The following is a 20,344-nucleotide window of genomic DNA, read 5'->3' as shown; positions in this document are numbered from 1 at the left end:
ACACCCTAATCTAATGGCAGGGACACTCAGATTGGATAGGGAGAAGAACCAGGCAGACTCTGCCCCTAAGGGCCTGACACAAAACCCACTGGGACTTCTTCTCTTGACTTCAGTGTTTTTGGATCAAGACCAAAGTGGCTTAGCCCAACTGAAGAGGGAGTCACCTCTCAGATGGAATCCCTTTCTACCAAATTTGTGCTTAGCCTACTAGGCCACACTGCCTCTTATGCTGTACAACAGTCTTACTTGTCAAAGAGCACTGGGAATACTCCACAAGGGAGTAGCTCATAATTACAAAGACAGGTACAATGGGAGAATATCAGTTCTTGTTCTGTGGTTTCTTTTAATTATTTTGCAATTTAATTCTGTGACTTTCATGATGGGCTTCTTATCTATGTTGAATTTTCCACAAAGCTGTGCTTAAATTTAAAATTTAAAAAAATTTAAAATTAAGGTCTACATGCTGATGTGCACTAGGCAACTCTTAATGCCCAACAGCAGTGTAGGGTCTACATGGACCAATAACTGCACTTCAGAAATCAACCTCCCCGTTAGCACGCATTGGTGTGTTGCGAAGACACGCCTGGAAAGCACCGCGGGAACATGATGGAGGCCTGAATGGAACATGACTTAAATTAGCCTAAACCTACACTACAATTAAGCATTCTCTTTAGAGTTCAAACATGAGTCCACACCGGAACTAGGCCAAATACTTGACCTTTGTGGTTCTCGCTTGCTTGCTTGATTATATGCACATGCTGAAACCTCCTCGAAATAAAGTTTTGGCCTGACATTACTTTTTTTGCAGTTCATGAAAATTCACCAAAGAGCCATTCGTCTGCTTACTAAACAGGTAGTTGTCACTAACATAAGAGTTTGGCTCAGTGCAAATTGTGCTCTGCCCCACAATTAAATGAGAGAGAGAGAGAGAGAGAGAGATTTACAAAGGTAAATTTAAGTTTTGTGTACTGGGATCAATTTAAAGGGGGAAAAACAGACAGCTGCTCCTTTATCTCAAGTACAACAGTTCCTGGGAATCCTGGAGATATAAATTCTACTCCCACTGTTGAGTCAACTCTGAAAATAAACATACCAATCAATGATCAAACATCCATACTCAGAGCTAGCCAGTTTTTCAGCTGAAATGGGAATCTGTGCATAATAACTCTTCCATTGCCTATTTAGAGCTCAGCTGCCCCCTGGAGGAAACTTGACTCTCCCCTGGAGCCAGAGAACGGAAAAAGCCAATGAGTTTGCTGGAGTAGACACAAAAGCAGGCTATTTTAAAATAAACAAACTCATTGTGCACTGTACGATGGGATATATTTTCTGTCAACGTTCCAAGAAGGGTAGAAGGATGACTATGGGAGAAAACCCTCTTCCTTCTGCCAGGATTTTGACAGATCATTTACCCTATCACACACTGGAATAGACAATGTTGCTCTAGCTGATTTGCAAATAACCTAGAGTGTCGAAGAAATTTTGCCCTCTTTTCAAAGGCAGGCATATAGATGTGCTAGGGGAATGTCTATCCTAATTCATACAATAGAATACACTGAAAGAATGAATAACAAAATTATGCAACCTTGAATAAGGTAAAGCTAACTATAGAAACCTCAGGACTTCTGAAACTCACCAGAGAATTGTAATAAACTCCTTAATATTCAAGGTGGTTAACTACAATTGTACTTTTGTAAAACATCTGAGGGCTGTGATAACTTTGGGAGGACACTGTCAAACCTTAGCAGGAACAAATTATTTGATTAATTTAAAATACCAAGACACTTGTACTGGAAAATCCTTAACTACATCAGAAGATCATTCCATCAGGAATGATACAGATTGTGTGCCAAATCCCAATTTACGTGCAGCAAAAATGCATGACCATGACAACTCTCCACCAAGTCTTAGGCAGAAGATTGTTCCTGGTGTCTGGGCTATTCTTTGAAAGGGGGGCAAGCAAGCCCCAACGAAGATGAAACAAAGACAAAAGTTTGTCAACCCCCAGCCATCACAATTCAAGGCATCTTCTAGCATGGGTCTGGTTTTCCCTGAGGAGAGCTCACATAGGTGGCAAGGTCCTTGCCACTGTTAGTCCCTGTTTAACCTTAGGCCTCAAGTCTCCCACTTCTATTTCCAGAGAACTCATTCCAGCTCTGAGATGAAATACATAGCAGATGGAGCACCCCAGACGCACCTTTTGTGAGGTCTTATGTTGTTCTCTCTCATGCTGGAGTTACAGAATATAGGTAGAGCTGGCAATCCTGATTGGCCCAGATTTCAATGAGGCTCCAAAAGGGTGTGGTTATTAAAATATGCCAGACAAGTTGTTATTTTAATATTTTTGTTGGTCACTCCTCTGCACTCACCCATGAGTTGAGAGGAAGCACACAAAGCCCAGAAAGGGAGCACAGAGAATGTCAGGCCAAAACAGATAAATGGTGGGTTTTGCCCTTTTTGGCAGATGCGTCATTCAGAGGAAGGCAAGTTACCCTTTTGTCCCTTAATGCAAACTAAATGAGACTTCCGGACCGCAACTGTTGTTCACAGTATGCCCTAAAGCATCAAGACGGAGGACCTTTATAATGTTAGCTTTGGCTGCTTAGCTGCAGATGTTGTTCATATGCAGGAATCCCAGAAATCTTCTTTCAAAACTTAACAAGGGATTTGATTCCTTGGGGAGAACCCCCACAGCCTTTGGGCTTCCTTTTAATGGATTTAAAACACTCAAAAAAGCTAAATTTAGATACATCTAAATACAGCTTCCATGATGGCCCAACCACTTGGAGAACCCAACAAAAGAGCAATCCTAAAACTGAGAGAACTCTTGTCTGTTGATTAGCTCAAGGAGAGTCCTAGCACAGCACTAGTCCTACTCAGAACAGTTAATACAGGCCCGATCACAGAACAGCTACCGGTCAACATCACCATACTCAACCCCTTAAAAAAGAATCCCTGACAATCAAGAGATTCCCATGGCAGGTCAATTGATGGAATCACACATACAGAGAGAAAGGAATTTAAGTAACGACTGTATAACTCTTCTCAGCACTTCTGAACCCAGTGCGTACAAAAACTCAGTGGCAAGAAGATTGTGATGATTAGCTAGTAGAAAACAGGGATTAGCCCTAAGAAATACATACCAGAAAACCAAAGCAAACCTCAATAGCACAACACAGACAATTCTCAGTAACAGAAGTTGCATTTCTATTCCCAGTATGCCATCACAAGAAAAACCCAAGGAGCTTTCCAAATACATAAAAGGAAGACAATTTTCTAAAGCTCTACAATGAAATTATTCTTAACAATAAACACATCAATTTGGAGCAAAGAATGGAAATCACCATCAATACCATTCCATGCTATCTAAGGACCAATATTACAGTGTTATACATACATGTAACTGCACATTCCATGGGGGTGGATGATGTGAAAAGGTTTATCAACTTGTCAGCCCATTTTCAAGATGGAGGCCAGATCCTCAGCTGATGTAAATCTCCATTAGCTCTACTGAAATCAATTTACACAAGCTGGGAATCTGGCTCAAAATTCCAAACAAAAGCACAATCTCAACTAAGCAACTGGTGACTCAATCTAGTTGCCTTTATGATATGTGGACGCACTAAGGCTATGTCTACACTGCACCCTTATTTTGAAATAACTCGTTATTTCAAAATAACAGAGTGCACGTCCACACGGCAAGCCCGTTATTTCAAAATAATGGGTTTCTTACTCCAACTCCTATAACAAGGAGTAAGGCAGAGGCGTAGTGAGGGGGGGCAGAGGGAAGCAGTTGCCCACGGGCGCCATGCTGGGGGAGGAAGGGCACCAAAATTTAGTCCCCTTCCGTTCCCCCTATCATCTCTCAGCTAGCCTGATCCTCCTCCGCCTGTAGCCTCCTCCCCGCCTCTCCACCCCCAGCCTGACCCTCCTCCATCTCCACCAGCAGGTTAGTGCATGTGCGGGCCCGGCCCCAAACTGGAGGGGGTGGGGAAAGACGCGGTACAAGCCCCTACCCCGCCCCGGGTCAGGCTCTGCCGTGCGCCTGGTTCGGGACCCCGCTGCACAGTGGCAGCTGGAGGAAGGGCACAAATTTTGCCTTTGCCCCCAGGCGCATAACAGCTTTGCTACACCTCTGGAGTAAGGGAAGTCAAAGCTGCAGTGTAGGCAGCGCTAAAAGCCGAATTAAGGTACTTCGACTTTGGCGACGCAATTAACGTAGCAGAAGTTGCGTAGCTTAACTCGACTTTAGCTCGCAGGGTAGACGTGCCCAAAGAGATAGAAATATTAATATTTCTATCTAAGTGGCATGCAAATGCTGACTACTTAATTGAGCCTCAAAAAGTATTATTAGCCCCACTTTTTAATGGAAAGCACAGAGATGGAATGCTGGGGCAAAGGGATTCAGAGACTTATAGACTCATAGACTTTAAGGTCAGAAGGGACCATTATGATCATCTAGTCTGACCCCCTGCACAGTGCAGGCCACAAAATCTCACCCACCCCTCCTAGAATAATCCTCTTACCTATATCTCAGATATTGAAGCCTTCAAATACTTTGAAGATCCCAAGACGCAGAGAATCCTCTAGCTGTGATCTGTACCCCATGCTACAGAGGAAGGCGAAAAACCTCCAGGGCCTCTGCCAATCTACCCTGGAGGAAAATTCCTTCCCGACTGCAAATATGGCGATCAGCTAAACCCTGAGCATGTGGGCAAGACTCATCAGCCAGACACCCAGAAAGTTCTCTGTAGTAACTCCTATCATCCCTCCATTGACCTATTTCCCACTGATAATCAATAGCCAATTAGTTACCAAGATCATGTTATCTCATCAAACCATCCCCTTCATAAACCCATCTAGTTTAATCTTGAAACCAGATAGATCTTTTGCCCCCACTACTTCCCTTGGAAGGCCGTTCCAGAACCTCACTCCTCTAATGGTTAGAAACCTTTGTCTAATCTCAAGTCTCAACTTCCTACTAGCCAGCTTATATCCATTTGTTCTTGTGTCCACATAGGTATTAAACTTAAATAATTCCTCTCCCTCCCTGGTATTTATCCCTCTAATATATTTAAAAAGTGCAATCATGTCCCCCCTCAGCCTTCTTTTGGTTAAAGTAAACAAGCCAAGCTCCTTGAGTCTCCTTTCATAAGACAGGTTTTCCATTCCTCAGATCATCCTAGTGGCCCTTCTTTGTACCTGTTCCAGTTTGAATTCATCCTTCTTAAACATGGGAGACCAGAACTGCACACAGTATTCCAAATGGGGTCTCACCAATGCCTCGTATAATGGCACTAACACCTCCTTATCCCTACTGGAAATACCTCGCCTAATACATCCCAAGATCGTATTAGCCTTTTTCATGGCCATGTCACAATGGCGGCTCATAGTCATTCTATAATCAACCAGGACTCCGAGGTCCTTCTCCTCCTCCGTTACTTCCAACTGATGTGTCCCCAGCTTATAACTAAAATTCTTGTTATTAATCCCTAAATGCATAACCTTACACTTCTCACTATTAAATTTCATCCTATTGCTATCACTCCAATTTACAAGATCATCCTGATCTTCCTGTATGATATCCCGATCCTTTTCTGAATTGGCAATAGCTCCCAACTTTGTGTCACCTGCAAATTTTATTAGGACACTTCCACTTTTGGTGCCAAGATCAGCAATAAAAAGATTAAATAAAATTGGCCCCAAAACTTGTCCAAACACAAAAAAGGAATCAATACCCAAAACTGGGACTAGAATTCAGGAAATTCTGGCTTCCAGCCCTTTGCTCAGGCCACTAGTCTACAAAATCGGTTTCACACTAGGGATGTCAACGTGTAGAGATGCTTTTGGCTCTCTGCACGTGCCAGCTCTACGGACCTGCAACCCCCCCTACAGAGGCAGCAAGTAGGGGCGGGCAGGAGCCAGTGATGTGGGGGGAGCCACTTAATAGCTGGTTCCCCCCAGCACCAGATCTCCAGTGCCACCTGCCCCCCACTTCTATGCAACTGCCTCTATTAGAGGTGGCCAGAGGTAGGCTACCACGAAGCAGCCTCTGTCCGCGGTGGCCCGGGCTCACCGTGGACATCTGCATCCCATGGAGCAGTCTCTGTCCACTGGGAACTTGGACCCACCCTGGAAAGGGCTGCTGCCTCTGTATCAGAGGTAGCTATGGGGGAACTGGTTTTTAAACTGGCTCCCCTCGCGGACCAGCTCCACCTGCCACCCTGAGCTGCTGTCTCTGATACAGTGGCAGCAGCATGGGTGGCAGGGGTTCCCCGGGAGTGCACTGGCTGCCAGCCCTGCCCCCAGGGACTACTGAATAGTCATGTAACCGATAAGATTTCCATGCGATTACATGACTATTCAATTACACTAAATCTAACACCGCTATTTCACACTGCACATTATTTCTGTACGGATAAATTTTTATTATATACAAATATTTCTGAATCTAGTTCACAAATACGTTAATTATACATTGAGCAAGAGGAACATTTTTATGAAAATGCTACTAAATCACGTGTTCCAATTACTGCCAGTATTGTAAATAGCATTCAGTGCTATGCCATTTTAAACATTGATCTAAAAAATGTTAATGCTACTATATATAAATCACTGCTGCTAATTTTGGCAAACTATGCGGAATTTAAAATTATAGATATTAAATTTGTCATGTTACTCAAAACATCTTTTATTCAAACTCACAGACAGAATTTTATCACATCTCTTTAATGGATACCACTGAGTAGTCACAAGCATACACATTCAATATTTTGCTAAGCCTTGTGCAAAAAAAAAAAAAAAAAAAAAAAAAAAAAAAGCCTCTTCTATTGCCCCAAAAGCTTAATTCTAGAGAACACCAGATGACAAATGCTCCTTATTTTCTCCAATAGCCTTTGCTCTTCAGCATGAATAATATTTTTTAATTCAGATTTTTTTCCTTGGGGATTTCAGCCAAATTACCTTTACAATACAGCAAAGTATGTATTTTTGATCTTCCTAAAATAGCAGAAATAAGTTTATATACAAAATTTTCCTATTGATTTATGGATTTTTATATCATTGCCCTCATGGCAATTTTCTTTAGGAGACATCTAATCCAGAGATTTCAACCTGGGGATACACAATGTATTTTGGTTGGGGGCAGTGAGAAAAAAAAAAAGTGTTGAACACATTCAGATCTGGGTGGCTAGAGAGCAGCAGCTGCCAGTCAAGCTCCCAGTTCTGAAGGCAGCGCTGCTGTCAGCAGCACCACACAAGCAGGAGTGGTACTACCACACCACTTTACATCTGTGCTGCTGCTGCTGCTGCTGGAAGTGGCACTGCTGTTGCTCTCTGCTCTGCCTTCAGAGCTGTGTGGCCGGACAGCATTGGCTGCTGGTTGGGTGCCCCAGGGGACATAAACTACTACAAACACAAAGGAGGAAGGTGTGGACAAGTAGGTTTGAGAACCACAAATCTAATCAATCCCTCTGAAAAGCAGTGACTATAATGAATAAACCAAAAAGCCAAAACAAAATGCCAAATAAAAACTTTGGGCTCAAGTCTGTCCTCTTGCTTGTAAAGGGAGTAACTCCCCCCCATCAGTGAACCATCCCAATGCATCTGCACACCTTTCACACACACACCAGTGTAAATCAGGAGTAACTCTGTATGGACGATTGGATTCTCCTCTCGTTTACACCAGAGAGCTCCCTCTGCTTTCACAGCAGCCTACAACTAGGTTCAACAACCAGGAGGGAGTTACCAATACAGTTCATTACATGCTCAATTCCACATTTTGGGCTTGTTGTTAGTGGAATTTGGCTTACCATTTTGTTTTTTGGGTCACTTATTGCTTGGTTTTGGGGTTTCTTGAGCTCTTTAAATAACTTGTTGTAGTCCTGCGCTTGGAACAGAAGAATCCCAAGCACTGTTACAGGCTGGGGACCGAGTGGCTAAACAGCAGTTCAGCAGAAAAGGACCTGGGGGTTACAGTGGATGAGAAGCTGGATATGAGCCAACAGTGCGCCCTTGTAGCCAAGAACGCTAATGGTATATGGAGCATTGCCAGCAGATCTAGGGAAGTGATTATTCCCCTTTATTCAGCACTGGTGAGGCCACATTTGGAGTACTGCATCCAATCCTGGGCCCCCCATTACAGAAAGTATGTTGATGCATTGGAGAAAATCCCGAGGAGGGCATAAAAAATGATGAGGGGTCTGGAGCACATGACACAGAATCATAGAGCTGGAAAGGACCTCTTTTTATAGATGGACACTATATTTGCTCTTTTCCAGTCTTCTGGAATTTTATGAGAGCTGCGAATCCGGTTCAAAATTCCAAACAAGAGCACAGACTACTCTAAGCAACTGATGAATCAATAGTGTGGCCTTTATGAGATATAGACACTAAGGCTATGTCTACACTGCACGCTTATTTAAAAACAACTCTGGTTATTTCAAAATAATATTGTGCGAGTCTACACAGCAAGCCCGTTATTTCATTTCAAAATAATGGGTTTCTTACTCTGACTCCTGTAACCCTTATTTTACAAGGAGTAAGGGATAATATATCCCTACAGCTATATTCTTACTATTGGAGCATAGAACTACTATCCATAGAGATTCTATGGAACATTTTGGCTCATGTAAGATTTTTACTTCGTTTGATTCTACACTTTCTTTCACGTATAGTGCCACTCCCCCACCAGCATGACCTGTCCTGTTCTTCCAATATGTTTTGTACCATGGTTACATTAAGCACTACCAAGTTTCCTGTTATTGTTTCTCCCTCTTCACTGAGCAACGAGGAGCAGCTGAGAGTTTGAAGCCTATTTAGTCTACAGAACCAAAGAATGAGGGGCAATTTGATATGAGCCTTCAACTACTTGAAGGGAGGTTCCAAAGAGGATGGAGAGAAGCTGTTCTCAGTGGTGTCAGATGACAGAACGAGGACCAATGTTCTCAAGTTGCAGTAGGGTTGAGGGGGAGATCTAGGCTGGATATTAGGAAAAACTGTCACTAGGAAGGTGGTGAATGGGTTACCTGGGGAGGTGGTAGAATCTCCATCCCTACAGGTTTTTAAACCTTGGCTTGACTGGCTGGAATGATTTAGTTGGGATTGATCCTTCTTTTAGCAGGGGGCTGGACTTGAAGACCTCCTGAGGCCTCTTCCAATTCTATGATTCTATGTTGCTTCTTTTGGGCTTCCTGTGTTGCTTCAACATTTTTTTTTTAATTTCCCAGTAGACAGCATGATTGGCTGGCTCCTGGAGAGACAATCCTTCCACCCAAAAGAAAGGTCCTGGAGGACACTGTAGATTGACCATCCCCAGGGCCAGTGGGGAAAAGCCAATGTTTTAAATCAGCCTGATTGACAGGAAACAATAAGACAATGAAGGAAAGGATTCTGGGAACCAAGAGCCATCAGAGGAGGGAGAGGTGTGACTCTCAGGATGCATTTTTTGCCAGTCAGTCTCCATGCTGCTTTTTTTTTCTGATGTCTCAGAGTCAGACTCACACAGGGAAGACTCAGGCTGAGGCAGGACTCATTCCTCCCTACCCCCAAGGAGCTATGTGAGGCAGAGCAGTGGACAGGGGAGAGCGTGTGGTTGGGAGTTGCTTGTTGGTTTGGTCAGTTCGGGGGAGGGGTTGGTTTGGGAGGGACTGTGTCTGCTCACTGCTTTGTGTCTGAAATTTAAAAAACAAATCCCTTTTGAAGTATGGCTTGTTTGAGGCTTATTTGAGTTATGCCAACCTAAAAGGGAATTTGGCTTGTTTGTTGCCAAGCAAAAATGGACGAGGCTCATTTTGGACTTGTTTTGAGAGAGAGTGTTTGTCTGTCTGTCTGGTTTCACTTCTTTAAACTCATGAGAGCTGGCATCGGACACTAGACCTTCACAGATCTGCTAAGTCCTCTATTATAATTGATAGTTAATTTAGCCAAGATTGGGGGGCTTTGGAAAGACGAAGCCAGCCTTGAAATTCAGAGCCAACTACGCTTCCCTAAAGTTCAAGGGTCTTTAGATCTAGAGCTTTGGTTTGGCACCATCTCTGCTCAGACACAGTCTTCAAACTCCATGCTGCAGCACCATGTTAACCAGTGCAGTGCCTATTACTTCCCGTCAGAGCCTAGAGTAACCTGAGGGGCCTACAATTCACATTACATACACCTATTGCATAGATTGAGGAAGAGCGGAGAAGAACTAGGCCCGGTTCCTCCTAAGGCCCAGCTTTGTTTCTTTTCTCCCGAGTGACTGATTTTTGCGGGGGGACAATCAGTTGTGAAGACTGGCTTACATTTATTCCAAGCAAGACTGCTTTTCAGCCTGAGAAGTACCACACAGAGGAGCTCTTTCAAGAGAGATCCGCAGGCACCTTTGCTGTTCATCTCAGTACCAAGCTGGGCTTTGAGGCTGGAATTCTCAAAAGCATTAAGCAACGGGCTAGCTCTGCTCCCACTGATATAAGTAAGTGGTTGGGTCAATTAACATGATTTATGACATTCCGTGCCTCAGTTTCTATCTTTCCCATATTTTCTATAACCCCTCAATCAGAAATGTTCAGACGTTTCACCACACTGTAATGGTGCAGAACACCATCACAAAGATAACCGTTTTCATGAATGAGATACAAAACTTCTGACCGGGTTTTGAGCCACAAAACCAGCTGCTACCAATCTCTGGAGAAACTGAAGTACAACAGCAGGGCTCATTAAATCATTATAATTGATAGTTAATTGATGAGACTGGACTATTGAAAACAGGTGGTGGTTTTGGGGTGGGTTTTTTTAATTACTGTTCATTCAGCTGAACAAAAGAACTTCCAATATCTCAAATTGATCCTGGAAACTTAAAGAAAAAATACAGATTGTCCACATTAATACTCAACTGAAATGGGTGGAATATAAAAGACATTTATCATCAGTACACAGACAGGTGGGTTCACTCTTTTTCTTGAGAACAACAGATCTCCTGAACAGAGGAGGGGGTTTTCATAGACTTGCCTGGCTGAAAGCAATTAAGATCTAATTGCATTACTGTCACTGGTGCTGATCCTATGAGATTCTCCCTATGCCTTTGTGGGGCTTAACATTCCCCTGACTGCACCCCCTCAACTCCCGTGGGCTTCAATGGAAGGGCAGGCTGCTGAGTACTATGTACAAGGGCGTAGCACGTTGTAATCATAAGCACAGAGCCTGAAGCCAAATCGGTTTGCTTTAAAAGCACAGGTAGCCTTACTGACCACTGGGAATACGTCTGCCTGTATAAGGGGAGTGAGATTTAGAACATGTGCTAAACTCACTCTCTGCATTCATCATATCTAAACTGATCATGTCCATGAACTGGAAAGCACACTATATTTTAAAAAAATTAGAAAACGGTATCGGCTAGCTTCCCATCTGGTATAAATTCACACAGTTTCACTGAAATCAATGGGGCCTCAGTGATTTACACCAGTGAAGGATCTGGCCTTTAATACACTCACTGTCTATATTTATTTCCAGACATTTGAAAGTGTTTGTTTTAAAAAACCACATATTTATTACAGCCCAGCCACATTACAGCGCCAAAACAAGAAACAAACAAGAAAAGAGGCTACATTTCACAAGCACCAGTACAGCTGTAACAGTACCAGTCTGTCTCAGACACTAAATGGAAAGAAAGATCTGATAAATCTTACAATGATTTGTGCTTAACTGAGGTCATTCAAATCTCACCTTTTTGCAATACTCTCTTGCAACTAAGCACACGAACAAGCAGAATAACACAATCAATGCACTGACATTGGGACCCCCCAGCCTGTTATTTGGAAGGAAGAGTTATTCTCTGATCACATAAAGGAAGAGGGATTGGTTTTGTTTGTGGGATGTCCCTGGAAAAACATTAAATGGGTATAAAAACTGTGCAGAACAACAGCATTAGCTCATCTGTTCTTAACAAAGCAGCAAACAATTAGCATTTAGGGAAAATGGGTCAATAAAGACCTCAAATCTTCTTAACAGCTAGCACAATCACCCCATGTGACAACAGCAATCTCAATTAACACCAGAGAGATGTTAGTTCTTTCTTCCGAAATCTAAAAAGCAATTACAAATGTCACATCGAATCTCATTTTAAAACACTGTCCCGCAGTTTAGCAGGGTAGCCTGTAATTAGCCTATCTTCCCCCACTATTCCCCCCACCGAAGCTTTTTACTCTGCTGCGGCAGATGGCTTTGGAAACCACCCCCTTATTCATATCCCAGTCGTTCTAAACCTGCTCCACTCTATGTAAATCCAACCCATGATGTTTAGCTTAGCATCTTGGTGCACTAAGGATCTTCTAGACCCCCTTTTTTTATTATTATTATTTATTTAGATCCTTTGCACAAGTCAAAGAATTAACCAGCCCAGAGCCCCAACTTATAGGGCTCCATCCTGCAAAGCAATAAATGCCCTCACATCCCGCTGACATCACTGGAAGGGGCCTGTGCTCAGGGCCTCACAAGTGTACGTAGCACCTTCCAGGAATGAACCTTGAGTGAGCTACACCTTCGTTCAGAAACCCATCCCTATTCAGGAAAGCAATAACCACATGCTTTGTTTCAAGCATGTTGCTTAAATCCTGCCGGTGTTGGGACTCAAGCACCTGGTTGACCTGCCATGGACTAGACACACACATTTAACTGCTTGGCTGAACTGTGGCCCTGATGGCCGCACCCCAACCCTGCTCACAAATAAGCCACATATTACTTTCCTCAAGTGAATAACACCATTGACTTTAAAGGAACATGAAGTTACTCCTGTGCTTCATTATTTGCAGGATCTGGCCCCAAGTATAAATTTGCCAGTTCTTGGACTTCTGTCTGTTCCATCTGGCTGTACCTCCTTCATATGCATTTAAATGCAGCATTCTCTGACTGCTTTTTAACTATGACCCTTATCCTGCAATGAACTCCCTATGGACAAGACCCTGGATCTCATGCGAAATGGGAATGCATACACAGGGGGATCTTGAGTAGGAGCAGAGAGGCTATTTCACCTCTGAATTTAGCACTCGTATGATCACTACTGGAATACTATGGCCAGTTCTGGTGCCCACCATTCAAGAAGGACTTCGATGAATTGGAAAGGGTTCAGAGAAGATCCATGAGAAGGATTTAAAAAACCCCTACTTTGTGGTGACAGACTTAAAAATTTGACTTGATTACAGTCTATAAGCATCTACATGGGGAACATTTAACCTAAGGCTCTTCAGTCTAACAGAGAAAGACATAACATGATCTAATTGGTAAATATCTTGCAACAAATGAACCATAAACTTATAACAATGAGGGTAATTAACCACAAATCAGGACCGTGATGAATTCTCCACCACTTGCTATTATGTCAGGGTGGTTAAACACTGGAATAAGTTGCCCAGGGAGGTTGTGGAATCTCCATCTCTAGAGATATTTAAGAGCAGGTTAGACAGACATCTGTCAGGGATGGTCTAGACAGTACTGGGTCCTGCCATGAGCAACGGCGGATTTGGGGCAGGGCAAGCGGGGCGGCTGCCCCGAGCCCCGCGCATGCACTGTGTCAAAGGGGGGGGGGCATGAAAGTGTGCTGCCTGGAGCCCCGCGGCACTCTCATCCGCCCCGGCCATGATGGCAGAGGACTGGACTCGATGACCTCTCAAGGTCCCTTCCAGTTCTAGTGTTCTAGGATTCTATGAAGCCTAGACCAGATGGTTTTCTAAAAGACCTGCTATGTTATGCAAGAGATCAGACTCCACAATCACGTGGCCTTGGAATCTATGGCTCTGTGAAACTAGATAAAGCCCAAATAGGGCTCTGTGAGGGTGTGGGCAGCTGCTTAATTGCAGGTAATTGCAAAATCAGGGTCTGCCCGATTAAAAGGCATGGAGAGGAATAATTTCCCAGTGGAATTGTATAGGCTCATTATCCCAGATGAAATCTTTTTTGAGCTGCTCAAAGCCTTTTGAAGTCAATAGAATAGCTGCTATTTACTTAAAAGGCCTCTGCATCAGGTCCAAAATATATAAATGCCGTGTATCACCGTCAGGGCTCTCTCTCCCTCTTCTTAATCTAATTTGTTCGTACTAATCTCTTCATACTTATATGGTAGATCAGATTCCAGACTACACAGATGCTGCCTTTGTGCACACCGTTTTGTCAGTAGCTTTCTGAGGCTATAAAAATCAAATGCAGATCACATACCGAAAGTCATTTTCATGTCATCCTTTTGTGCTGGATTTGTGTTTTTCTTGAAGAAAAATCTCTCTCTGCCATTGTATTTTAAATACTCCAGTGAGATTGAATGGGATACATCACAACCCCAGGCTGTTTCAATACCATCCGTTTGATTCTTCCATTGAAGTCACAATGGGCTTGATTCTTGACTCACTCACACCACTGTTTATGCCAGTGTAACTTCATTTATTTGGGAGTTACTCCAGATGTAACAGCGCCATGAGGAGGAAATCAGGCCAAATGGCTCCAGTGTAAGTGCACCTGGAAGATAGTGAATCCGGGTGCAATAAGTTTTGGGAGCATTCATGCAGCATGGCACCGACTGAACAGAAAAGCATGGTTCTGAAAAGAATTCTCTTATGACCAAGAAGTTAAGTCACAAACTGTATCAGCTTATTTAGGAGCCATTATAATCATTCATGTCCATGCACTTTAGCCGATGGCCTTTACATGAGGACTTCTTCTGTGATGTCAGTGTGTATTTAACAAGCATTAAGAATATAACAGCCACCATACTGGGTCAGACCAATGCCAACAAGTGGCCAATACCAGATGCCCCAGAGGGAGGGATCACAACAGGTAAACCTCACGTGAACCCTCCCCTGCCACCCACCTCTGGAGAAACAGAGGCTAGGGACACCATTCCTACCCATCCAGGCTAATAGCCATTGATGGACCTAACCTCCATCAATTTATCTAGCTCTTTTTTGAACCGTTAAAGTCCTAGCTTTCACCACATCCTCTGGCAAGGAGTTCCACAGATTGACTGTGCGCTGAGTGAAGAAAAACATGTTCATTTTAAACCCTACTGCCTATTAATTTCATTTGATGATGCCCCAGTTCTTATATTGCAGGAATAAGTAAATAACTTTTCCTTACTTGCTTTTTCCACACCACTTCTATCATATCCCCCCTTAGTCTCCTCTTTTCCAAGCTGAAAAGTCCTAGCCTCTTTAATCTCTCCTTATATGGGACCCGTTCCAAACGCCTAATCATTTTTGTTGCCCTTTTCTGAACGTTTTTCAGTGCCAATATATCTTTTTTGAGATGAGACGACCACATCTGTATGCAGTATTCAAGATGTGGGCATAGCGTAGTTTTATACAAAGGCATTAAGATATTCCCTATCCCTTTTTAAATTATTCCTAACATTGTTTGCTTTCTTGACTGCCGCTGCACACAGAGTGGATGTTTTCTGAGAACTATCCACAATGACTCCAAGATCTCTCTCGAGTAGTTGTAGTTAAATTAGCCCCCATCATACTGTACATATAGTTGGGATTATTTTTTCCAATGTGCATTACTTTACATTTATCAACATTAAATTTCATTTGCCATTTTGTTGCCCACTCACTCAGTTTGGTGAGATCTTTTTAAAGCTCTTCACAGTTTGCTTTGGTCTTAACTATCTTGAGCAGTTTGGTGTCATCTGCACATTTTGCCACCTCCCTGTTTACCCCTTTCCCTAGATCATTTATAAATAAGTCAAATAGGTTGTTGAATAGGACCCATTGCTGCCTGGGTACTGACAATAACATCCCACAATTACTTCAGAGCCTTTCAAATCTAGGGAGTGAATGGGAGCTTGCATGACAATAACCAGGGCTCACCAAACAGCGGCGAACCCCTCTTGCCAGCTGCGCGGTTCTGCGCTCTGCGCATGTGCAGATCGCTCTGCGCTGGCTCTTCCGGGTTGTAATCTACTGGCCACAGGCGAGTCGATTACATTATTTGTTGAGCCCTGAGAATAACAAACCACTTTTGCTTGCCAAATATACTATGCTGCACCTTGTGCAGTAAAGAAGTCCACAGACATTCTTTACCGAAAAGCAAATTACTTTATATGTGCACTAACGGTACTTTAACTCTATCACAGCTGGTTTGTTTGGACTGATATACAAAGGAAGTCACCCATACCACAGAACAATGACTTGCAGAATTTCACTGACCAAACCCAGCTCATCTCATTCTCATAAATAAAGATGATAGCGGACCCAGTGTTTAAGCTAACCCCATCCCTGTTTGCACAGGGAACCTTTCCGAACCTTTCCTGCCTGTTCAGACAAAGACTTAGGGACACTACAAAACTAGAGATAGAGATGTAGCCGTGTTTTTGTTTCAACTACAAAACTACATTGACCTAATTTACATCGACACACAGCCACCACAGTAATAAAAATCACTTCTGCATTTCCCCATTATGCTCACTGTGTTGGTGGTGCACCTCCTTGAACCCACTGAGCTGGCAGTGTTGGGCATTATGGTGCAGCGTCTGCAAGCCTGCAACAGTCGACGTAAGCAATGGGGCGTCTACAGTGACAACTATCAACCTGGGTTGACCTAAGTGCTACTCTGTTCAAGGAGGTGGAGTTATTAAGTAAGTATAGTAGACAGGCTACCTTGGTGGGAGTGACACTTTACTGTAGACCAGCAGTTCTCAAACTGTGGGTTGGGACCCCAAAATGGGTTGCAACCCCATCTTAATGGGGTCGCCCAGGATAGCATTTTGTCTCCCTCCTGTGGTCATGTAGTAATTTTTGCAGTCCTTCTCACCATAGTTTAAGAACTCCTGGTGTCGATGCTTAAAGGACTTAGATCAACATAAGCTGACTAGACTTGACCTACAGAGCCTTGCAAATCCATGAATAGCTGCTTCATATTGTGGGTATTTGCATCCAGCCACAGCTCATTTTTGCAGATACAAATTTTGTATCTAGAACCCTGTGAATCTGTGGATATCCCTGTGATGAAGGGGACCACTTTATATCAGCAGGTATTGCAAATATCCATGGCTCATCTTTGCAGATACAGATGCTGATACAATTTTTGTATATGCACAGGGCTCTAACGGATTCTCTCTGTAGTGCAGACCAGGGCTTATTCTTGTGCTTACCTTTATGCACTGGTTTCAGTGACTACTTACAGCATTCAAAATTCAGCACATGTAAATCTTTGCCGGACTGGAGCCTCTACTCCTTGGTGTCGGTACAGGATTCATTTTGAGTCTTGTGTAGCACTAAACTCATTGTCAGCACTTTATACATTAGTTTAAAAAAAAAAAATCACAATTCTAGGTAAGGAATTGAATTGCTCCCGGACTCAACAGCTCCTGCCAACTTCGATTTTAATGCATCCATTTTTAATAACAAGCCCCCTAAAAATAAACATTAGTGGCAGAAATGGTAGTGCAAGCACAAGCTCTGCTGGTTGTTTCTATAATAGCGTTGAGGGATGATGCCCAGTCTTGTTATTTGTGAGACACCTCTCATAGCGACCTATGAAGTAATGACAATGCCAGTTTCAGTAAGTAATGCTCTCTCAGCACTTTCTATCTTCCCAGCACCAGCTGAGACGATGTGATCACGTCATCTGTTGGGGAGGGAACAGAGAGCGGCTTCAGAAAACAAGTCAGTCCTGCAGCTGCGTCTCCTCCTAGATGCATTGGCTCTGAAGGCTGCTGTCTAGACGTAGCTACAAGTTTAAACCAGCGCAGGTGCAAGAAACACCTTTCACAGGGAGACTATTGGGAGTAGGGAGAAAAAAGAAAATGGAAATGCACTCAAAACAGGTGAGAAAAATCCTTTCTGAAAACAAAAAGGACACTTCTTCTGAACTGTAAGCCACACAGTTCCCTGTTAAATGACCTTTTTTTTTTTTTTTAAGAAAGGGGTTGGGGAAACAAGCCAATGATGGGAAAAATACGAAAAAACTGTGAAATAGGATAGTGAGATCCAAAGTAAATAATCCACATTGAAATCTGACACGTAAAAATTAACCCAAAAGGCATGCACACATAACCACGCCTCCATATATATATATATATATATATATATATATATATATATATATATATATATATATACACACACTACTTTACAGAAAGAAACATAATTAAATAAAAATTCACCAGTAATCCAAAAGGGATCTTTATTTGAAAGAGAAACGAAAATTCCAGCATCTCTTACAACCCATACACCCACCTTGTTCCATAAAACCTGCCTCATCAAATGGCAGGTCATCAGTTGTACCAAACATCTAGGCAATGCATCCAGTCAAGCAGTCTTTATTTGGTAGCTCACATTCGATGCAACACTCTACCTGCAGCAGCTCGAGCTTGGCACATTTTGCATCACTCTCTCTTCTAGGAAAAGTCTTTGTTCTCCACCGCCCCACTGCGGCTGTAAGCCCCCTCTCTCTGTTTGCAGTTGGTTCCTCTCCACTGCTGATCTTTTCAACACCGAGTTTTTTTTCTCCAATGCAAATTAAAATTGCTGGCTCCCCCTCACACCCCCACTTTGAACAATGCTCTTTGTCCATCCGTACAGAGCCTTTTAAAGGCTCTTAAGGGTGTGGGGGGACATCTGTGGTGGTCCAAAGAGGCTGGAAATCCTAAAATGAGTTGACAAAAAGTATCCCCTGCCTATTAAGGTGAACACAATGGCTAGAGGATGGGGCTTGTGCTACTCCCCAGGGCTCTGCAAGGAGGGGCGCACCAGAAGGCTCTTGACACCCTTAGGAGGGGCTGTTCCGTGTGCCGAAGCTGATTGCCCCCTTGCCCACAGGGAGGAACCACGCCCAGCGGATTGCCCCTGCTGCCAGGCGGAGCGCGAGAGAGACCGAGCTTAGCCCGGTCCCCGCATCCTCGCTCTCTTGCAATGTCCATCCGTAAGCCAAAGCGGGGCTGCATTGCAGGCGGCCCTGCCAAGGAGCCGGGGGGGGGGGGGGGGGAGGGGAGCTTTGGCTTCTGAAGCCTCCCAAACCTCACAAGAGCACGGGGGGGGGGGGGTTCCCAGCTGCCCGCTCCCCTTCTTCTGGGGCTGCAAACTGGGGCCCGCGCGGGGAGCCTCCGTCCCCAGTTTGCAGCGCGAGGCCAGGACCCCCGGGGCGGGGCGAGGCGGGGACGCGCTTACCTGGGCGCCGGGACAGGAGGGCGCGAGGCTGCCGAGGCTGCGGCGGGCGCTGCGAATGCTCCGCGGCTCCCCCGCCGCCCGGCTGCGGTGAAGCGCGCCCCGCCTCCGGCCCCGCCCAGCCCCGGCCCCCGCACCCGCCCCGCCGCCCTGCCCAGCGCCGCGAGCAGCAGCACGCACGTGTGCTCGAGCACAGGGGGTGTACAAGAGATGGGGGAGCAGAGGGGTGTGCACAGAGCACAGGGGGTGTGCAAGAGATGGGGGAGCAGAGGGATGTGCACACAGCAGAGGGGGTGTGCAAGAGATGGGGGAGCAGAGGGGTGTGCACAGAGCACAGGGGGTGTGCAAGAGATGGGGGAGCAGAGGGGTGTGCACACAGCAGAGGGGGTGTGCAAGAGATGGGGGAGCAGAGGGGTGTGAGCACAGCAGAGGGGGCGTGCAAGAGGTGGGGGAGCAGAGGGGTGTGAGCACAGCAGAGGGGGTGTGCAAGAGGTAGGGGAGCAGAGGGGTGTGCACAGAGCACATGGGGTGTGCAAGAGATGGGGGAGCAGAGGGATGTGCACACAGCACAGGGGGTGTGCAAGAGATGGGGGAGCAGAGGGGTGTGAGCACAGCAGAGGGGGTGTGCAAGAGGTGGGGGAGCAGAGGGGTGTGAGCACAGCAGAGGGGGTGTGCAAGAGGTGGGGGAGCAGAGGGGTGTGCACAGAGCACAGGGGGCGTGCAAGAGATGGGGGAGCAGAGGGATGTGCACACAGCACAGGGGGTGTGCAAGAGATGGGGGAGCAGAGGGGTGTGAGCACAGCACAGGGGTTGTGCAAGAGATGGGGGAGCAGAGGGGGTGTGCAAGAGATGGGGAGCAGAGAGGTGTGAGCATAGCAGAGGGGGTGTGCAAGAGGTGGGGGAGCAGAGGGGTGTGCACAGAGCACAGGGGGTTTGCAAGAGATGGTGAGCAGAGGGAGTGTGCACAAAGCAGAGGGGGTGTACAAGCGATGGGGGAGCAGAGTGGGTGCGCTCAAAGCAGAGGGGGTGTGCAAGTGATGGGGGATCAGAGGGATGTGCCCGAGCACAGGGGGTGTGCAAGAGATGGGGGAGCAGAGGGATGTGCACACAGCACAGGGGGTGTGCAAGAGATGGGGGAGCAGAGGGATGTGCCCGAGCACAGGGGGTGTGCAAGAGATGGGGGAGCAGAGGGATGTGCACACAGCACAGGGGGTGTGCAA

At 45.0% G+C, this 20,344-nt stretch overlaps 1 protein-coding gene across 15 annotated transcripts in view; it reads right to left on the bottom strand.

Moving 5' to 3' along the window:
- The window catches only part of MAP2 (microtubule associated protein 2), a 331,690-nt gene extending 312,439 nt beyond the window's left edge, over positions 1-19,251 (bottom strand). For 13 of the 15 annotated variants that reach the window (XM_089779819.1, XM_075933895.2, XM_089779816.1 and 10 more), the window contains exon 1: positions 19,128-19,251. The gene's annotated coding sequence lies outside the window, so the exon portion shown is untranslated. The remainder of the gene's footprint in view (positions 1-19,127) is intronic. The other 2 variants (XM_075933905.2, XM_075933904.2) reach the window with 2 other exon arrangements.
- Between the last annotated feature and the right edge of the window lie 1,093 nt (positions 19,252-20,344).

This window comes from Pelodiscus sinensis, chromosome 7 (genome assembly GCF_052426305.1).
Source record: "Pelodiscus sinensis isolate ZL-2025 chromosome 7, ASM5242630v1, whole genome shotgun sequence".
Taxonomy (NCBI): Eukaryota; Metazoa; Chordata; order Testudines; family Trionychidae; genus Pelodiscus; species Pelodiscus sinensis.
The sequence above is the reverse complement of the archived record's forward strand: the minus strand, read 5'-3'. Positions and strand labels throughout refer to the sequence as shown.